This window comes from Hemiscyllium ocellatum, chromosome 10, assembly GCF_020745735.1.
Source record: "Hemiscyllium ocellatum isolate sHemOce1 chromosome 10, sHemOce1.pat.X.cur, whole genome shotgun sequence".
Classification (NCBI taxonomy): Eukaryota; Metazoa; Chordata; class Chondrichthyes; order Orectolobiformes; family Hemiscylliidae; genus Hemiscyllium; species Hemiscyllium ocellatum.
In genome coordinates this window covers 35431580-35453781 of record NC_083410.1, presented here as the reverse complement: position 1 = coordinate 35453781, position 22202 = coordinate 35431580, and the positions used below count along the sequence as shown (strand labels likewise).

General features: G+C 38.1%; 1 protein-coding gene across 4 annotated transcripts in view; it reads right to left on the bottom strand.

Moving 5' to 3' along the window:
• thada (THADA armadillo repeat containing) overlaps window positions 1-22202 on the bottom strand; it is a 367664-nt gene that overhangs the window by 184027 nt on the left and 161435 nt on the right. The gene's annotated exons all lie outside the window — the stretch shown is intronic.

Here is a 22202-nt window from a genome sequence, read left to right as displayed (position 1 = left end):
TTGTAAAATAGACTCCCTGATAATTTCCATTTTATTGATATATAACTATTATCCCTTTACAACTATTTAAACTTTTCTACTCTAATGAGCTGTTGCAATCAACTCCACATGCAGTCTTCTCCAATCCATCAATCTAATCAAACATGCACTTTTAGGACATGGGATTTTTTTTCTTTTAATATAATGGATAAAGGTGACATCAATACTTTAAAACTTTTTTTCAAAAATGTCTGCATAGTCTTTCAATGAAGAGGAATTATATATAAATGACCTGTGAACTAGTTGATATTTTGTTCTCTTGATGATGCATCCTATTATAGACTTGTTTTGAATTTTTAAAAACTTTATATACAGAAATCATTACCTTTTTGTTCCTTCATCATATTATCAGCAACTATGTAGTTCTTTCCCTTTTACTACTTCCAGTCATCCCTTCTTCATAAAGTCAACTAGCTTTTAAGATCAAAGTATGGCATAATTAAGCTTTTTGATTTATTGACCTTCCCAGGATCTCTCTTTAACAATTTCACAATTACTAAAATTTTATATAATGGTTACAACCATGGAGATTATGCTAGTAAACATTGATCAGCAGTAACTCAGTTTCAGTTTAAGTTAATTTGAAACTAGCAGCAACACAGATCAGTTTTATTTTCCAATGCAAGTCTTTAGGAAAATTTCATGCAAGTGTTCTATTTCCTATGACTCACCCATAACCTTAGAAAATAGAAAATCATAGCTATTTAAGTGTGCTCAAAACACAAGTTTTTAGAAAAACCTAGAACTGAAGTTAAATGTACAAGTGGAAATGTAAAACCACAAGAAAATCTTTAATTTATTCTATTATTGAAATGAAAATAAACAATTGATTTTGTAGAAGGAATAAGCTAAATTAAAGTGGGGCATATAGAATGTATATTGTGTTTTGGATGCATTTCAGATATTTCTGCACCCAATGAAAGTGATACAATATGATATAAGGCAGAACAACCAGAAAACATTTGTTCGACAGTCCACCCAATATATTTGCATTCTTAAGACTCATTAGCTTGGAAACTTGGCTAGAGAACTGAAGCTTTAAATTTGATAATCAGCTGGAGCTCAGGCATGGTCATCATTTTCTTTGTTTGAGTTCTTAGCCAGACTCTTAAATAAACCACTCTTGAAAGTTCATCCAGTTTAGCTGAGGGTGGTGGCAGCAAGGTGTGAGGGATATAGGCAAGGGGAAAATGAATCACTTATTGCACAGGAGCATAGCTTTCAGTACAGTACATGCCTTAAGCTATACATAATTTTACAGTTACATTCACATAGGTTTGGCAAACAAAATGTGCAAAGAATTGATTTAACTTAAAATTAACAAAAATAAAAGTTTTAGCATGGAGTCAACATTCTTTTACTGTACAAGTATATACACTTCCAAGGGAATTTTAACAAGAGCTCCAATTTATTCAACAATTCATTTCTTTGTTTCATAACATTTTGAATGATCCATTTACTTCTTTTCAGGACATACACAGTAACCCTTCGATACCGACAATTCTTTTCAATCAATCAGACAAGGCAATGTGGAAAGAACAACAAGCGTAGGAGGCAACAATAATTTGAATTAATTGATGTAATAAAATGTTCCAAAGTGCATAATAAAGTGGGGGAAGAAATTAATAATTAAAATACTTAAAGGGAAGAGACACCAAGTAGTGGAAGCAATGTTCACAGATGTAACTGAACAGGATAAAAAGGTTAGGTTTTGATGATAAAAACTGCAAAAGCTGAGATGCTCAGTAGGTCTGGCAGCATTTTCGAAGACAGAAACAGAATTAGCATTTCACATTGATGATTTTTCTTCAAACTGAACATCAACTCTGTTCATTTATAACTGCTGTGTATTTCTAGCATTTATTATTTTTTGTTTCAGATTTCCAGAATCCACAGTATTTTAATTTTAAAAAAGATTGATGGACAACTAGCAGGAATCGAAAATTGTAAACTACAGTATTAATGATATAATGAAGAACGAAAGATGAGAAAGAAAATAAATGTTCTCATACTAACAACAGCAACACCTATTTGCTTAAATAAAACAAACATATTGGATATTACATCTGTTATATGTTTCCTAAATTACCAATCATAAGGTTTTATGGAAATGGACAAATGCAATGTAGAATAAACTTTATTGTCTAGCCCACAACACTATACATGATCTGGGAAATAAAAGCCCAGTCATAAAAATTATTCCATTCCCCAGCATGATCACTTCCATTAGCACAGACGTTCGCATAAAAAGACAACTAAAAATGACAGTAAAGCAACTTTGGCAGTTTTTCAGCAGAAAAATTGAAGTGATCTAAATTTTATTTTGTCAATTATCCATCCAGTCTCACCTGAGTCAATGTTTCGTACAAAAAATGCAGATTTTATTAAGTTTACCAGTACTAATTTACAGGACTGACCTATATTTTGCTGGATCAACAACATGTGATGTCATTCACAAACAATAAATTGTAAATTACAACTTCTATATTTTCCATTTAGATAGTACTTTTACCCAAATGTTGTTACATTTTTGTTCACTGATGACTTCTGTAACATTCAGCATTAAAATAAAAACCACTGTGTTTAGGAATAGCTAGAAATGCACCTTGACCTTTACTTGTGTAGTTTCCCAAAGCTTCCATCACAAATAATGGAAAATGGGAATTCAGCCAAATGTTCTTGATCCAAAACACTCTGCAGGAGGGCACTTTCCAAAATGCTCAAGTCATTACTTTTTTACCGTAATACAAGGCACAGTGAGTTACATATACATGTCTCACTGTAGCTTTACTGAACATTAGATGAATGACAAATATCCACAATTTTTAGTATTTCATTGTCAATTGTTAATAATCTAGTCACTACACTGTAGGAAGGATGTGATTTCACTTGAAGAGATCCAGAAGAGACTGACCAGGATGTTCCCTGTGATAGAGCAGTTTAGCTGTGAATAAAGGCTGGATTAGCTGGGGATTTTTTCTTTACAGCACAAAAAGGCTGAAAGGGGACCTGACTAAGCTGTATAAAATTATGATGGCCATGGTCAGACTGGATAGAAGGTAGTTGTTCCCTTTAGTTGAAGGGTCAATAATAAGTTGGCATAATTTTTAAGGTGAAAGGCAAGAGGTTTAGATTTGATTTCAGGGAAAACATAAATTCTCCCAGAGTATGGTAGGAATCTGGAATGCACCACCTGAGAACCTTTACAGAGTAAGAGTACAACTCTGTAGAAAGAAGGTTTTCTCACCTTGGTTCCAATTCTGTTACATCAATCTTGTCTCTGGCCTTCTGTTCCATAAGTTGCGTTATTTTGACTTTTTTACCATCTTGTTCCATAATCTGTATTATTCCAACAAGGTAGCAGCCTAGTGTATCTGTCAAATATCAGCTCTAAAGCTTCAACGTGTTTCCTACGGTGTAAGGGTCAGCATTTGGACCTCAGCTATTCATAACAGATATTAATAACATAGATGAGAGAGCTGTACGTAAAATCTCCAATTCTGCAGATGACACAGAGCTGGGTGATGGGTGAATCATGCAGAGATGCTTCAGTGTTATTGGACAAATTGAGTGAGGATCCAAATGCATAGCAGATGAAGTATAATGTGACTTAATGGGAAGTAATTCATTTTGGTAGCAAAAGCAGGATGGGAGATTATTGTCTAAAGGGCAATAGATTGAGAAAGGAGAAGATGCAATGAGACCTGGGTGTCCTTGTGCATGAGTCACTGAAATTAACCAGACAAATACAGCAATGGTGAAGGCAGCATTTCATATGTTGGCTTTCATAGCAAGAGGATTTGAGTACAGGAGCAGGGACGTCTTAGTGGGATCACACCTGGAGTACTATATGCAGTTTTAGTCTCCTTATATGGGGAAGAACGTCCTGACTCTGGAGGGAAGATAACAAAGGTTTACCAGACTGATTCCTGGGATGACACAGAAGTAAAGCATGAAGAGAGACTAGATCAATTTGGCCTAGCAGGGTATCGCAAAGGAAACTATAAAATCTTATAAGACTAGACACGTAAATATAGGAAAGATATTCCTGATGACTGGGGAGTTCAGAACAAGGGGTCATAGTTTAAAGATACAGGATAGGTCATTTAGGACTGAAATGAAGAGCAATTTCTTCATCCAGTGTGGTGAGCCCGTGGAATCTTCTTGCCATAGAAGAGTGGTTCAGGCCAAAACATTGAATGGTTTGAGAAGGAATTAGACCGTTCTTAGGGCTCAAGAGATCAAATCTATGGTGCAAAAGTCAGAATAGGGTATGGAGGAGGATGATCAGCTATGATTATATTAAATGACAGGCTCAGAAGGGCCAAATAGTCTCCTACTCCTCCCATTTTCTATAATACTATGACTGATATTCACGGTCATTTATTATTGACAAAACATCTGAATTTGGAATACAATTTTAAAATTTGTTGATAACATCTAATTGGGAAGATAAGAAGAATACAGGTGGAATTGATGCATAATTAGCAAATACATTTTAATGTAGGAAGCATACGGGTGTACACTTTGGTTAAGAGAGTAATAAGGCTCCAATCTCTAAACCACCAGCCTACTTTTCCTTTGTATTATTACCTGATTTGACATCCTCACCCATGTTGCTGAGATCCTCATCGTTGCCTTTGTTACTTCCAGAAATAGGTGGATTCTTGATAAGAAAATGGGCTTTCATGCTGGAATGTCAAGTAATCAGATCATTATTTTTACTGAATGGCGATGCACGCTTGAGTGTTAATTGGGCGAAAGTGAGGACTGCAGATGCTGGAGTATCAGAGTTGAGAGTGTGGTGCTGGATAAGCTCAACAGGCCAGCCAGCATCCGAGGGGCAGGAGTTTTGGGCAAAAGCCCAGGTGGCCTACACTTGATCCTATTTGTATGTTCATATAATGGCATAGAATTAGCAGCACTCTACTGGTATTCTTTCAGGGACTTGTTCAAAAAGTACATCCCTATAAAAGAATCACTAATTATTTCACCATACTACAAGAGCAAGGATTCTACAACCAAACACTCTTCGCATTCACGATATCATGCAGTAAAATTACTTTCCAACAATTACAATTCCTAACAAATATTGAAACATTTAGCATGAAGAAAGCTTCCTTGAAGTAATACAACTCAAATTCAAAATTTCTGAGTTGCACCAGATATACCACGGTTAGGGACAAGCACAACAGCATCGATTCCAATTTCATTGTAAAATGGCCTAGTTACAACAAGGTGACATCAGAATATTCCCATCCAAATATACTATCAGCATTGGCGTCTCTATGTAGCCCCGCAGGCCACACTATAGGTGTGCCATTCAGCAATCTATAACAGGCAGCGTTCAAATGAAGTAGGATGGGGAGTTTTATACTTGAATGATTGCAAGAAAAATGGAACAATGGGAACAGTGATTGCAAAATTGGCCTAGAATTAAAACTTTACCATGGTTATACTGGAGAAATGTGCACGGTGATGTTCTTTTTTTTCTACCAACGTATATTGCACTAAATGTTTCAATCCAAACTCGAACAGAAATACAAATGCTATATACGCAGATTAGAAATAATTGGGACGGCATGGTGGCACAGTGATTAGCACTGCTACCTCAGTGCCAGAGACCCGGGTTCAATTCCCGCCTTGGGCAACTGCCTGTGTGGAGGTTGCACATTCTCCCAGTGTCTGCGTGTGTTTCCTCCAGGTGCTCCGGTTTCCTCCCACAGTTCAAAAATGTGCAGGTTAGGTGAATTGGCCATGCTAAATTGCCCGTAGTGTTAGATGAAGGGGTAAATGTAGGGGAATGGGTCTGGGTGGGTTGCTCTTTGGAGGGTCGGTGTGGATTTGTTGGGCCGAAGGGCCTGTTTCCACACTGTCAGTAATCTAATCTAAAAAAATATTTTTCATGCAATTGCACTTTGAATCAGAGTCGCCCTACTTCAGAGCATAATGCCACTAACCCCTTGAATTATCATCAATTACTCTTTCAAACAGAATTGTGACATTTAGTACCTCTAATTCAAATAATAAATCTCCAATTTGGAAGTCAAAATATTGCCTCAAAATTATCAGAGAATGTCACCAATTAATAATACCTTGGAAACAACTATTCTTTAATTATGGAAAGTAATAATTGACCAAAACAATTACATTAGCTAAAATTTGAAAAATATCAACATTCATAAAAGAATGAATAACATGCAGGATTTCGTTTAAATAATCAATGCAAACTATTTTTAGTTACAAGATTTCCCTATGATTAGATTAGATTTCCTACAGTATAGAAACAGGCCCTTCTGCCCAGCACGTCCACACCGACCCTTGCAACAGTAACCCACCCAGACCTATTCCCTTACCCTAGATTTACCCCAACTAATGCACTTAACACTATGGGCAATTTAGCATGGCCGATTCACCTGATCTGCACATGTTTGGATTGTGGGAGGAAACCAGAGCACCCAGAAGAAACCCACGCAGGCACAGGGAGAACGTGCAAATTCCACACCTGAGGCAGGAATCAAATCCAGGTCCCTGGCACTGTGAGGCAGCAGTGCTAACCACTGAGCCATTGTGCCGCCTGAAACACAAGTGTGTGGCTAACAATCACTGTTCGTGCAATTAATTCAGTTGGAGACATTTCAAAGTGAAATGCATTTCCTGTTTTACAATGAAGAATATGACAAAAGTTTAAGTTTTAGATTCAGTGGCAATAGAAGAGTACTCACCACTTACTGTACTTACACAAAATATAGACTACAGACTTTCAAGTGAGTTATAGGAGTTTGATATCACACAACACCTCCTAGAGGGTATCTGCGACTTGTTTTAACAGGCCAAGTAATTATGCACCTCTTCAGTCATTGAATATTCAAATCACATAAATGAACAAAACAAAAACGAATCTTAAGAGATAAAACTGACAAAGAAAAAAAGTCATTTCAAAACATCATCCACAATAATTAAAATCTGGAGCAATGAGACACCACACTTGCAAAAGAAATTTGTCAGTGTTTCGCTCTCCAGTAAGATCAATCAAGTATTGTTTTTCTCTCCAATTCTGGATTCAGCTGGAGCATGTAAAATACAAAAGCTCTACAATTTTGTATGATTTTTAATATATTTTAATTTCAAAATTTTCATAACTCTATTTGTATACATAATAAAAAGTAAATACTATACCATCATCTGCAATCACTATGTGTGATCATACAAAATAGCTCAGAATTACTGAAACAAAGAGAAAAAGAATCATGATAAGATGTAACAGCAAAACAAGGGAGGAAAGAGTGTTAACTAGGAAAGTAACTACATGTATAGTTACAAACATATGAATAGAAGTACATCATTAAATTCATCAAGTCTGGTCTGTGATATAGAGCATGGCTGATCATGTAGCTCAATACCTCATTACTGTACTATCCACACTTCTCGTCGTCATTATTATCCAGAAATCTGTTGATTTCCATTTTGAACATGCTCTACTATTGAGTTTCCACAGTCCTCTGGGGTAGAGAATTCCCACTCTTGAATGAATACTTCTTCTGTATCTTTGTCTTAAATGGCCTAGCTCTTATTAAGATTTTCCCTTTTTGGGACCAAGTGTTAGAGGGGACATGTGAAGTGCAGACTAATTTGCCACCAAGAAAACTTGACCAATCACATGCCAATCAACATAACAGCTGAATGGATCTTGTATCTTGACTTAGCAGAAGCCTAAACAGTGGCATCCCAGCTGCTCAGAAGCTGGCAGTTTTTGAGTCCTAAAGATTATGGGTCTCTGCCTATTCCTCACTAGATCCAATGGCAAGACTAAACCTCAGGAAGTAGAGAGCTGGGAAAGGTGGTTTCTCAGGAGAATACAGCAATAGCCAAGTCTGTGGCATCATAAGTGCCTCAGCTGCACTGGGAAAGGAGGGGGAATCTTAGGAGGGACAGTTAGACATTACAACGGCGCAGACTGGACCAATATTGCCTCCCTGGTGTCTTGGTCAATGATGTCACTGAGTATCTGCATGAATTCTGAAAGGACAGGAGGGACAGCCAGAGACTGGTATAAAATTTGTCAATAAAGAGGATAAGATCCTGCAAGCAGAAAGTAGGAAACTGGGGAAAACCTAAAAATCAGGGCCTCACGGTAGAAATCTCCTTAGAAACATTTAGGAGGCAGTGATCATAATATGACTCAATTTGCAGAGTAAATTCAAAGGGAGAAGATAGAATCAGAGATACCGGCAGCACACGGCTCAGTGGTTAGCACTGCTGCTTCACAATGCCAGGAATCTGGGTTCGATTCCTGCTGTCTGCGTGGAGCTTGCACATTCTCCCCTCGACTGTGTGGGTTTCGTCTGGGTGCTCCGACTTCCTCCCACAATCCAAAGATGTGCTGGTCAGATGAGATGGTCATGCTAAATTGCCCAAAGTGTTAGGGGCATTAGTCAGGGGTAAATATAGAGTAGGGAAATGGGTCTGGGTGGGTTGCTCTTTGGAGGGTCGGTGTGGACTTGATGGGCCAAAGGGCCTGTTTCCATACTGAAGGCAACCTAATCTAACAGTATTACAGCTGAATAAAAGGCAACTACAGAGGCATGAGGGAGGAGCTGGGCAGAACTGATTGGGAGAGGAGCCTAGCCAAAGCCTAGCTTCAGAAAGACTGTGGAACAGCAATGGCAGGAGTTTCTGGGAGTAATTCAGGAGAAACAGCAAAAATTCATCACTCGAGGAAAAAAAGCAAGGTATAGGGAGGATGAGGCAACCACAGCTGACTAGGGAAGTCAGGGATAGCACACAAGCAAAAGAGAAAGCATACAATGTAGCGAAGGGAAGTGGGAAACCAGAGGACTGGGAAGCTTACAAAGACCAGATGGCAACAAGAAAAGAAATAAGGAATGAGAAGATTAAATATGAAGGTAAGCTAGCCAGGAAGATAAAGGAAGACTCTCAGAGTTTCTTTAGATATGTAAAAAACAAATGTGGACATTGGACCACTTTAAAATAAAGCTGGAAACTGAGTAGTGGGAAACAAGGAAATGGCTGAGGAACTGAATAATTACTCCATATCAGTCTTCACAGTAGAAGGCATGAGTAATAGCTTAAAAATTCGAGTCAGGGAGCAGAGATGCATATGGTGTCCATCACCAAGGAGAAGGTGCTAGAAAAACTGAATGCCCTGAAGGTGGATAAATAATCTGGATCAGATGAACTACACTCCAGAGTTCTAAAGAAGATAGCTGAAAAGATAGTGGAGGCATTAGTGGTGATCTTTTGGGAATTGCTAGAGTCAGGGAGAATCCCAGAAGACTTGAAAATTACTAATGTGACACCCCTATTTCAAAAGGGAGTAAGGCAAAAGGCAGAAATTTATAGGTCAATTAACCTAACTTAGTTGTGGGTGAGATTAAATTGGATAAAATAGGGTAAAGTCTGCACGCTTTCATCAAGGGAAGGCCATGCCTGACAAGTCTGCTCGAATAATTTGAGGAAGTAACACAGGTTAGATTAAGGTGAGCCAATAGACGTTATCTACTCAGACTTCAAGAAGGCATTTGACATGGTGCTGCACAGGGAGCTGCTGAGTAAGATAATGGCCCAAGGTGTCAGAGACAAAGCGTAAGCTTGGATAGAAGATTGGCTGTCTGGCAGAAAGCAGAGAGTGGGTAACTAGTGGTGTTCCGCAAGGGTCAGGGTTGGGACCACAACTTTTCACTTTATACATTAATGATCCAGATGAAGGAACGGAGGGCATTCTGGCTAAGTTTGCAGGTAATACAAAAACAGGTAGAGGGACAGGCAGTATTGAAAAGGCGGGGAAACTGCAGAAGGATTCAGACAGGTCAGAAGAGTGGGTAAATAAGTATCAGATGGAGTAAAATGTTGCAAAATGTGGTCAGGCACTTTGGTAGGAAGAATAGAGGTATGGGCTATTTTCTAAATCGGGAGAAAATTCAGAAGTCTGAAATGCAAAGAGACTTGGGAATTTTAGTACAGGATTCTCTCAAGATAAACTTGCAGTTTGAGTCAGTAGTTAGGAAGGCAAATGCAATGATAGCCTTTATTTTGAAATGACTTGAATATAAAAAGCAGGAATTGACTTGAGGCTCCAAAAAGGCTGTGGCCAAAACATATTTGGACTACTGGACGCAGGTTTAGGCCCCATATCTCAGGATGGATGTACTGGTCCTGGGGCAGGTTCATGAGAATGGTCCCAGGAATGAAAAGCTTAATATAGGAGGAACATTTGAGGACTCTGGGTTCATACTCAATGGAATTGAGAAGGATGGGGGGGGATCTAATTGAAACTTACAAAATCTTGAATGGCCTGGACGGAATAGATGTTGGAAAGATGTTTCCATTGGTAGGAGAGACTAGGTGCCGAGGGCACAGCCTTTGAGTAAAAGGAAGAGCCTTTAGAACGGAAATAAGGAGAAACTTCTTCAGCCAGAGAGTGGTAAATTAATGGAATTCACTCTCACAGAAAGCTGTGGATGCCAGGTCATTGACTATATTTAAGATAGATAGATAGGTTTTTGACTGTCAAGGGGATCAAGGGTTACAGAGAGAAGATGGGAGAATGGGGTTGAGAAACTAATCAGCCATAATTAAATGGCAGAGCAGACTTGATGGGCTGAATGGTCTAATTTCTGCTCCTATGCCTTATAGTCTTATGATTAGCCCTATGCTGATGAGATCAGGCATAGGAGAAAAGACTGGATGAATGCTTGACTGAGAGACTGTGCAGGAGGGAGGAATTTTGATTCTTGAGGCACTGACCAATTCTGAGGGAAATAAAACCTCCACAAGCTGGATAAATTGTATCTCAACAGAACGGAGAGCAGCTGGTGGTGGGGCACGACTCAAAATGTTAAATGAATATTTTGCATCTACTTTTCCCAAAGAGAAAGTTGCTACCAGGCAACAGTGATTAAGGAGAACTCAGTCACTGGAAAGATTCAAAATTGATAGGGTGGAAGTGTTGGATAGAGTTTTGGTATTTGAAATTAACAAGACATCAGGAGCAAATATTTAGGAGGGACGGAGGGGAAATTTCCAGGATGGTGACCACAATTGTTAAGTCTTCCTTAGATGTATGGGAGATGTCAGAAAACTGGAAAATTGCAAATATTACAGCCTTAATTAAGAAAGGTTTCAAGGATAATCCCAGCAATTACAGACCAGTCAGTTTAACTTCAGTGGTGGGAAGTTTCTTGAGACATGTTTTTGGGTTAGAATTGGTAGTTACATTGGAAAAAAGCAGGTAGATGTGTGGCTAGGTACATTCTAGCTGGTATGAAGTTAAATACAGTGGGCATCCAAGAGACTTGTGTGTTCAGGAGTGTAGATCTTTTATTTATCACGAGCAAGCGCAGAAAATAATCAAGAAAACAAATGGATTGCTGGTGATTATATGTGGAGGACTGGAGTAGAAAGATGCAGAAGTTATGCTGCAATTGTACAAAATGATGGAGGACCACACTTGGTCTGAAAGCAGATCTGGGTTCCACACCTCAGGAAAGATATACTGCCCTTGGAGGGAACACAACACAGGTTTATAAGATTGATACCTGGACTTCGGGGTTAAGTTATGAGGAGATAGTGTCCAAATTAGGCCTTCTTTCTTTACAATCTATAAAGGTTAAGGGATGAATTGACTGACGTCTTCAATATATTAGCAGGAAAATTCAAGGTAAATAAAAGTAAACTATTTCCACTGATTGGCAGTTCTACAACTAGGGTTATTGTTAGACAATTAAGGCCAAACTAGACGTTAGAAAGCATTTCTATACACAAATGGTGGTAGACATTTGGAACTCTCTTCCACAAACAGCAGTGGATGCTGGATTAGTTATTAATTTTAAATTTAATTCAGACTAATTTTTGTTAAGTAATGGTATTAAGAGATATGGGCCAAAAGCAGGGATGTGGAGTTAGGTCACATATCATCTCATCAAATATGTTAATTTGTGATTAATAAAGGTCCAATTGTAGTGCAGTGACAGGCTTATATTTAGAGATTGTAACAAAGAGTTTTGTATATAGACTATGGACAACTTGATATTTATGTTCTCAACTTATTAACTTTCCCTCAACATTTTACGTAACTCAAACTGAAACCATTACTCTGCAGAAGGCAGAATGGACTGAAAGCAAATAAATTTACTTCTCACTAAACCAGTTTCAAAAGTGATGCAAAGACCATTGTGCACTCAGACAGCTCATTGGCCTTCACGAGAAGCAAAAATGCAATCAAGCTGAGACGGGATTTAAAACTCCAGCAAACTAACAGTACTGCATTTTACCTCAAGTTTTAAATTAGAGAACCTAAAGCCTGGTACATACTTGAATCCTTACTTCTTCACTTTTCATTCCCAAATATATAGAGATCACAATAAATTAAAATTGTTCTACATAAAGGACTACACAACATTCATCTTAGAAGTGTATTATTTTCACACGATTTTGAAAAATAATACATTATAAAAGGGGATTAGTTATTAGGCCAACACCAACATAATTATCTCAAAGCATATAATTTCCAGAAATCTGTTGTGGAAACATATCAGGAACCAAAATTTATTGGGTGCATACCGAAATTAGTAGACTTTTTTTAAAAAACAAGTAGCAGCCTGACACGATAACATTGAAGTGTTTTACCTTTCTCAGAAAAATCAATGGTGTTTTATGTTATCTATAGTTAATAATTCTTGTAATTGTTTCTCACAGATTTCATATACAATAAGTAATGCAATTTGAGATCATTACTATAACCTTTTCTAATAATAAGGTGAATCAGTTGTGCAAAGTGTTGAGTGACTCAGAAGTTTAGAGTGCTGGATGTCCTGTTGAGTGATGTTAAAAGGTTGTTTTTTTAGCCTGGGGCACAAAAATGAAAACCAATTATTATGGTTATTGAAAGCAGATGAAAAAACAAAGGGTTTACTCAGTGGATTCCAACATATAGTGTGGGGGAGCTGGCTGAACACCAGAGTCAATCAGATGAGAATGGATAGATATATGAATCGTTCCCATTCTGCCAATATCAATGTAAGTAAGAAGATTACTTTTTGGAAAATGCAATCAATAAATAATAATAAATGCAATTTGCCTTACTAAAAAAAACATGAGCTGAACTAAGGATTTTTCTTGTTTGGATCTCTCCCAAAGTACCAGGTGGCTGGGTTAGCACATTTAATGGTCACCTCATTAGTTTTGAAGCATGACAATAATGATACTGGCATTTTGTATTTTGCAATCGTGCTTCCTGATAAAATTTCACTTAAAATCATTTCACTTAAAATCAACCTCATCAGGCCATTTAATAAAAACAACAGAGGATATGTTTGAATTCCAGTAGAAATATATTAAGAATCCTGAATGTTCTAGGCAGTTCCGCGAATGTCATATATTACCACAGACTAATTTAGTTTGGAGTATCTAAAGAAATTAGAGCAATTATTACATGATAACAGCATTATCAATAAAAACAGTATGGGCCATGGTAATGCTGAGTTGTGCTGGAGATTGGGGTGGTTCAGGAGAATCAGTGAAGAGAAGAAAAGTTAATTTATCGCTTCAAAATGCAACATTTCTTGTCAATGCCGAGAGAATAAAAATATTTTTAATAAAAATGCATTCAAATATTTCAAACTGGAAGTACAGCTTTAAGCAGGTCACAGCTGTTTTCTAAAAGTTCTCATTCTAAAAAAAAAGGCCAATTTTAGAATTTCTCGTTATGGACTTTTTTGCAGTTCTGAAGTGGTGCACATCAGCAACCTAGTTCGCCAAAGGCGGACAAAATACATTTGCTCAAAAAGAGAGCTAATGAGCAGAAGACAGAAACAAATTTTTTTACTGTGGAAAAGGATATGGAAAATATAGACTGTAGGGAAATAGATGGTGATTTCTTGCAAAATATCCATATTACAGAAGAGGAAGTGCTGGATGTCTTCATAAGCATAAAAGTGGATAAATCCCAGGACCTGATCAGGTGTAACCCTAGAACTCAGTGGGAAGCTAGAGAAGTGATTGCTGGGCCTCTTGCTGGGATATTTGTATCATCAATAGTCACAGGTGAGGTGCCGGAAGACTGGAGGTTGGCTCACGTGGTGCCACTGTTTGAGAAGGGTGGTAAGGACAAGTCAGGGAACTAAAGGACAGTGAGCCGGACGTCAGTGGTGGGCAAGTTGTGGGAGGGACTCCCGAGGGACAGGATGTACATGTGTTTGGAAAGGCAAGGACTGATTAGGGATAGTCAACATGGCTTTGTGCATGGGAAATCCTGACTCTCAAACTTGATTGACTTTTTTGAAGAAGTAACAAAGATGATGAATGAGGGCAGAGTGGTGAATGTGATCTAAATGGACTTCAGTAAGGTGTTCGACAAGGTTCCCCATGGGAGACTGGTTAGCAAGGTTAGAACTCATGGAATGCAAGGAGAACTAGCCATTTGGATACAGAAATGGCTCAAAGGTAGAAGACAGAGGGTGGTGGTGGAGGGTTGTTTTTTTAACTGGAGGCCTGTGACTAGTGGAGTGCCACAAGGATTGGTGCTGAGTCCTCTACTTTTTGCCATTTACATAAATGATTTGGATGCGAGCATAAGAGGTACAGTTAGTAACTTTGCACATGACACCAAAATTGGAGGTGTAGTGGACAGCGAATTAATGAGTCAGAGGGATGGAAATCAAGATACTGTGGCTAAACTCGCAGACGACACAAAAATGTTGCGAAAGACAAGTTGCGAGAGAGCTACAAATAGCTTTTAAAAAGATGATAGATAAAGCGAGTGAAGATTTGGCAAACGTGAGAAAATTTTCGAAGGTAGAACAAAAGGTGCAGTATTATTTAAATGGAGGGAAACTGCAGAAAGCTGCAGCACGAAGAGATCTGGGATACTTGCACATAGGTGCAGCAAGGAAGGCTAATGGAGTGCGGACCTTTATTTCAAAAGATTTTGAGCATAACGGTTGGGATGTCTTCAATAACTGTATAACGTGCTGGTGAGCAAATATCATGGTCTCAAAATAAAGGGATATCCAATTTAAGATTGGGATGAGAAGACATTTTTCTCAGAGGATTGCGAATCTTTCGAACTCCTTGTCACAGAGAGCTGTGGGTGAGTCCTGTGTACATTTAATACTGAGATAGATAGATTCTTGATCAGTCGGAGAATCATAGGTTACAGGGAAAAGGCAAGAAAGTGGAAGTGAGGAATATCGGATCAGCCATGACCCTACTGAATGGCAGAGCAGGTTCAAGGGGCCAAACAAACTATTCCTGTTCCTATTTCTTACCGTATTTTGAAAACAGTTACTCATCCTTTTAAAGGACAAGCTGTTCGAAATTAAGCCTAATCTATCAGTTTAATCACCTTCACCCCACATTGGTACAATAAGGTTATTTGGATTGAAATAAGGAGTTTGTCTTCGGTTTTTGCCATCATATTTCAAAACAAAATCCAAAGATATAGTGTTAATTCTTCTATGATCTTTTAATAGATTATCTTTACTACACATGGTCTGATTATAGCAATATGAAACCATCCAGAAACCTTTAATCAAATTTTCAACATGTTTAAACTGGTCTCACAAAGGCACAGTCTATCTTGCTGATGGTGTGGTGACATTACTCATCAGCAATAACACTTTTGTATCCGTATGCAATCAATAAACTGCTAATCTCACCACATCATTATGGTGAGCTACTGAACAAGGGCATAGCTCATTGCCAGGCTACTCTCCTGTATTTCCAGAGGGCAACAGCAGTAATAATTCAAATTATAGGAGCAGTTCATTCACAGAATCTTTCTAGGCATGTATCTAACAACATAATTGGGGAAGACAGCTTCAACAGACGACCTCATGCTATTTTGAAGGAGGAAATAAAGCAAGCCTTATCAACTGTTCCTGATGAATAGCATCATTTTTAAAAAACTTATTAAAAATATCTACTGAACTTAGCAACCACCAAAATCAATGGTGGGTCAACCAAGCACATTTTCATGAATGTTACAATTCTATTGCAATAATAAAGCAAGTGAAATAGAGTTGAAATATTCCACAACATTAAATGTCACAAATGTGCAGAGCATATTTCGTGTATTCTTTTAGTGGAGAGCAGAGCATATTATTCTCTACAGATAGCATGAAATTATGAACTGTTTCTTATAGTGTGTTTGCTTACCATACAGACACACACATGATCGATCCTAAAATGATGTGCTCAACTTGAAAGATGGGAGTGGTGTTGGAAAGAAATGGAGAATGAGAGAAAAAGAGAGACAGCTTACGATTAGCAGCTCAGTGAATTCTAGTCATTTCTTTACTATCTAAGCATCCAATAAAACTATGTCCTTTCACAATAAGACAATAATAGGTGGCTCAACTTAATGTAGAAACAAAACACACACAGTGAGGTGAAAGCATGCATTACTGAAGGATGAACTCGGTCTTTCAGATACTAACTAATAAGGTTATGAAACATGTTTCATCACAGGCTAATTCAAATTCTAACTCCTACTTGATGGAAAATTCCACTTTTGCTGAAGTGGAACAATCTAAGCCTCAGCACATTCCAGCCAATCAACCAAAGAGAGAGATGCAAAACAAAAATTTACCCACACTGCTGTTATTTATTAGTAAATAGATTATTCTCAATAGTTCCTCTGTTGAGTGGCACATTTGTTCTATCCAAGAGCATTACTCAATGCATAAAATGGAAATGAAATAAAATGTTCAATCAGCTGATACATATTTCACAGTTACTCTATTATAATCACTTGAAACTTACGAACATCTTTGAAGACAAATAAATTGCTGTCTACAACTACTACATACTTTTAAATGATTCAAGCACTGATAAGTACAAGACTAGCAATGCACACTATTTCATTTTTGCTAAAATACATTTATTAGGAAACATAGAATGTAATACATTTAATTAAATAGAGGTCTAGGTTAATTACTTGAAAACTTTCACATTAGAAAGAATTTTCAGATAAGCCTGTAAAGGAGATCCAAGGTTTTTTTGTTTTATTGGCCAATGTGCTTTCCTGATACCAAGAAATAGTTTCAATTTTATTTATGCTTGCTTACAATCCAGAAGAGAATTGATCAGAAGTTTTTAAAACTATACAGCTTATACAAAACATCCATCTACACGAATCACATTAAAAATATTTGACATCTTCCACATGAAAAAACATCTTTCCTGAAAGTGTCACTTATTTCTTGAAATAATTCCCTGTCAATTTCCATTGCTGCTATATTACTTTGAACCAATCTAAATTCAAAATGGAAAAGCAAGTTTTGAGACGATTTGTAGCTCAGGTTGAGGTTCTGGATGTAGGTTTACTCGCTGAGCTGGAAGGTTCATTTCCAAACATTTTGTCACCCTACTAGGTAACATCTTCAGCGGGCTTCCGGGCGAAGCATTGCTGACAATTCCTGCTTCCTATTTATATGCTTGGGTTTCTTTGGATTGGTGACGTCGTTTCCGGTTTTTCTTTCAGTGGGTGGTAGATGGGTCTAATCCAATGTGCTTGTTGATAGAGTTCCGGTTGGAATGCCACGCTTCTAGGAATTTTCGTGCGTGTCTCTGTTTGACTTGTCCTACGTTGGATGTGTTGGCCTAGTCGAAGTGGTGTCCTTCTTTATCTGTATGTAAGGGTACTAGTGAGAGTGGGTCATGCCGTTTTGTGGCTAATTGATATTCATGTATCCTGGTGACTAGTTTTCTGCCTGTTTGTCCAATGTAGTGTTTTTTACAGTTCTTGCACGGTATTTTGTCAATGACATTAGTTTTGTTTATTGTCTGTATAGGGTCTTTCAAGCTCATTAGATGCTGGTTTAGTGTGTTGGTGGGTTTGTGGGCTACCAATGATGCCAAGAGGTCTGAGTAGTCTGGCAGTCATTTCAGAGATGTCTTTAATGTAGGGGAGAATGACTAGGGTTTCTAGACGTATTTTGTCTGCAGGAAAGCAACACATTTGGACCAAATATTGAATTACAAAAGCAACCATTCCAACATCCACAAGTGAAGCTGCATCAGAATATTATTTCAGAGCCACCACACACTACAGCACAGAGGAACTACACAGAGCAGAGGAAAATCACCTATACCCTGTATTCAGAAAGAATGGGTACCCAATGAACACAGTCCACCAGTTTCTCAGCAACAAACCCAAACAAGCAGACAAAACGCACGCAGAAACCCTAGCCACTCTTCCCTATATCAAATACATCTCGGAAATGACTGCCAGACTACTCAGACCTCTTGGCATCACTGTAGTCCACAAACCCACCAACATACTAAAAACAGCAGCAAATGAACTTCAAAGACCTTAGACAAACAAACAAAACTAATGTCATTTACAAAATTCCGCACAAGAACTGTAACAAACACTACATTGGATAAACAGGCAGCAAACTAGCCACAAAACGGCATGATCCTCTCTCACTAGGATCCTTACATACAGATAAGGACAGGCACCACTTCGACTGGGACAACATATTCATCCTAGGACAAGCCAAACAGAGACACGCAAGAGAATTCCTAGAAGCATGGCATTTCAACCGGAACTCTATCAACAAACACATTGAGTTAGACCCTATCTACCACCCCCTGAAAAAAAGAACAGGAAATGACATCATAAACTCTAAGAACCCCAAAAAGAGAAATAGAAAGCAGAAATTATCAGCATGCTTCGCTCGGAGGCCCACTGAAGATGTTACCTAGTAGGGTGATGAAACATTTAGAAATGAACCTTCCAGCTCAGCAATTAAACCTACACAAAATGGAGAAGATTGCATCAATTAAAAGTAAAGGAATTACAGCTATTTTATTATCACTTCTTTACTTTTCTGAAAGAACTCTGTTTTAGAGGAATAATTTAAAGGTATGAATTGATGAGCAACTAGGAAAGCATTGGAAGGATATGGCTGACAATCCACAAGAAAGAAGAGATTAATTTGAGGTAAAGAATGATATGCAGTCGAGGAGCAAAGATGAACATAATGACATCAAAGATAGCTTAAGTCTTCTTCTCCAGTACACCTCTCAAGACTTCCAGAAAATGCATTCTGTAACAGGACAGATCACACGGATCCCTCAATGTTAGTGGATTAGTTTCACAGCATTGATCATCCTCTTCAGGACTGTCAATCCTTCCATGATCCCTCTACCTCACAAAACAAAACAAGGCACATACTCTTTTCTCAAAATATACAGAGACACAGTTTGGAAAGATAGGACACATGCCATGCTCATACACGAACTTTGAATATCAACAATGGACTATTTCTGAGAATCAGCTTAACTGTAATAATTATGGTAAGCTCCCAGTGAGACATGTACAAGGATGTGATTCAACAGTCACACTGTCATTTGTCAATGACTGTGCCTATGAATAAAGCATACACATTTTGATATCAATTCTATTATTATCAGAATAAAAAAAATGTACCAGCAGGCAAAAAGGAAAAACCCCAAATAACAAGCAATAATGAATAAAGACAATCAGCAAAGATATAAGGGGACAGATTCCACGGAACACCAAAGATGAACACAGGTAACTAATTTAATTTCTCTGATCTCTTTAAAGCACACAAAAAAAACTGACAGCAAAACATGTTCCACATATCTGTTTAGATTCAGAATTTCAAGTTTTTTATATTCAAACCACGCACAATAGTTTAAAAGACAGGTCAACCCCAAACCAGCTCTGCAAGGCGATAGCCTAGTGGTATTATCCAGAGATCCAGATAACATTCTGGGGTCCTGGGTTCAAATTCCACCATGGCAGATGGGGAGATTTAAATTCAAGAAAGATATCTGGAATTAAGAATCTAGTGATGATCCTGAATCCATTCTCGATTGTTGGAAAAGCCCATCTGGTTCATTAATGTCCCTTAGGGAAGGAAACTGCCATCCTGAGCTGACCCACATATAACTCCAGAGCCACAGAAATGCCGTGAGCTCTTAATCGCCCTGTGGGCAATTAGATGTGCATAATAAATGCTGCCTAGCCAGCGACACCCTCTTCCCATGAATGAATAAAACAAGAGAATAGTAGTTATATCTGTCAATTTTATGATTAATGACCAAGCTTTACTATTCACATTTCATAACAATGTTCTGAAGAATTTACAGTACTAATAAAGTTCCTGACTGAAGAGAAATCTTAATTCAAATTAATGCTCGACTTAGAAGATGAAGCAGTTGAATGCTGGACCTCAACTTGTCAATTGTATCTTCTCCACAAGTACTCTAAGTACCAAAATAAAATTTTATTTTAATAATGCAAACTGTACTCCCAGCAGATTGAAAGAGGAAAGATTAGCTGTGCACTTTCACTTAGATTGTGGTTATTATAAAAATGAGAAATAAGTTGCTCTCAAATGCTAGAATTCCAGGAAGTCTAATATTCTAGAAATACACCGCAGATTTCTCAAAATGAGAGCTTGCATTTTGAATAGAGGAAATATTTTCTTGTAAATTTCAGGACCCTGTTACTTGTACAGTAGGGAAAACAGGCTGTGATCTTCCACAAATTGGCCACTTGGTAACCATTGTCAGAAGGCAGATTAGCAAGTTTTCAAAGTTGGATGGCAAGTCTACTCCAACAAAGACTGCCTTCCCTATCATCCTCTTCAATCCCCCATCATCTCCTTGCTACCGGAATGCTTGTCCAACATATATCCTGCCTAAGCCACAATTGTCGCCAGCTAAAAATTGGCAAAATCCAAACCAGTAGTTAGCAGTTGTTGCAAAATCCATACCCTTTCAGTGCCTCCGTGCCTGAGTGATATAGGGTCAGATGATGTGGAGTCGAGGAACCACAAAGACAAAAAATCCATAATGGGAATTATTTACAGACCTCCCAGCAGTGGTCAGGATCAGGGAAATAGATAGGGGATGTCAGAAAAGCAAGGTCACGGTGATCATGGGGATCTTCAATATGCAAATGAACTGAGTAAATAGTGCTGCCAGTGAATCAAAGAAAGGGAATTCCTAGAATGCTTACCGAATGGCTTTTTGGAACAACTTGTGATGGAGCCCACAAGGGAACAGGACTTAATGCTACGTAATGAGCCAGACTTTATAAAAGATCTTAAAGTAAGGGAACACTTAGGAGGCAGCAATCATAATATGGTAGAGTTCAGTCTGCATTTTGAAAGAGAGAAGGCAAAATCCGATGTAATGGTGTTACACTTAAATAAAAAAGGTAATTACAGGAGCATGAGGGAGGAACTAACGAAAATCGACTGGAAGCAGAGCCTAGTTGTGAAGACAATAGAGCAACAATAGCAGGAGTTTCTAGGTGTAATTGAGGACACAGTACAGAGGTTCATCCCAAAGAAAAGAAAGGTTATCCAGCGGGAGATGGAGGGTGGAGGGGGACAGCCATGGCTGACAAGGAAGTCAGGAAATATATCATAGAAAAAGCGAGAGCCAATAAAGTGGCCAAGAGCACTGGGAAATCAGAAGCTTGGGAAGACTACAAAAACAAAGAGGATAACAGACAGAAATAAGGAAGGAGGGCATCAAATATGAAGGTAAGCTAGCCAGTAATATTAGAAATGACAGTAAAAGTTCCTTTCAATACAGAAGAAACAAATGAGAGGCAAAAGTAGAAATTGTGCCGCTCCAAATTGATGCAGGAAGGCCTGTGATGGGAGATAAGAAAATCACTGAAGAAATAATAAGTGCTTTGTGTCAGTCTTCACAGTGGAATACATGAGTAATATCCCAACAATTAAGGAGAGTGAGGGGGCAGAGTTGAGTATGGTAGCCACTACAAAAGACAAAGTGCTAAAAAAACTAAAAGGTCGAAAAATTGATTAATCTCCTGCCCCGATGGGCTACATCCTAGAGTTCTGAGAGAGTTGCTGAGGAAATAGCACAGGCATTGGTTGTGATTGTTCAAATATCACTGGAGTCAGGGCAAGTTCCAAATGATTGGAAAATTGCTGTTGTAACCCCCTTATTCAAGAAATGATCAAGACAAAAGATGTAAAATGATAGGCCGATTAGCCTAAACCTCGGTTATAGATAAAATCCTAGAATCTATCATTAAGGATGAGAAGTGCAGGGTCGGATTAGAAAAAGTCAGCATGGAGGACATGCCTGACAAACCTGTTGAATTCTTTGAAGAAGAGGTAAGAAGTAGG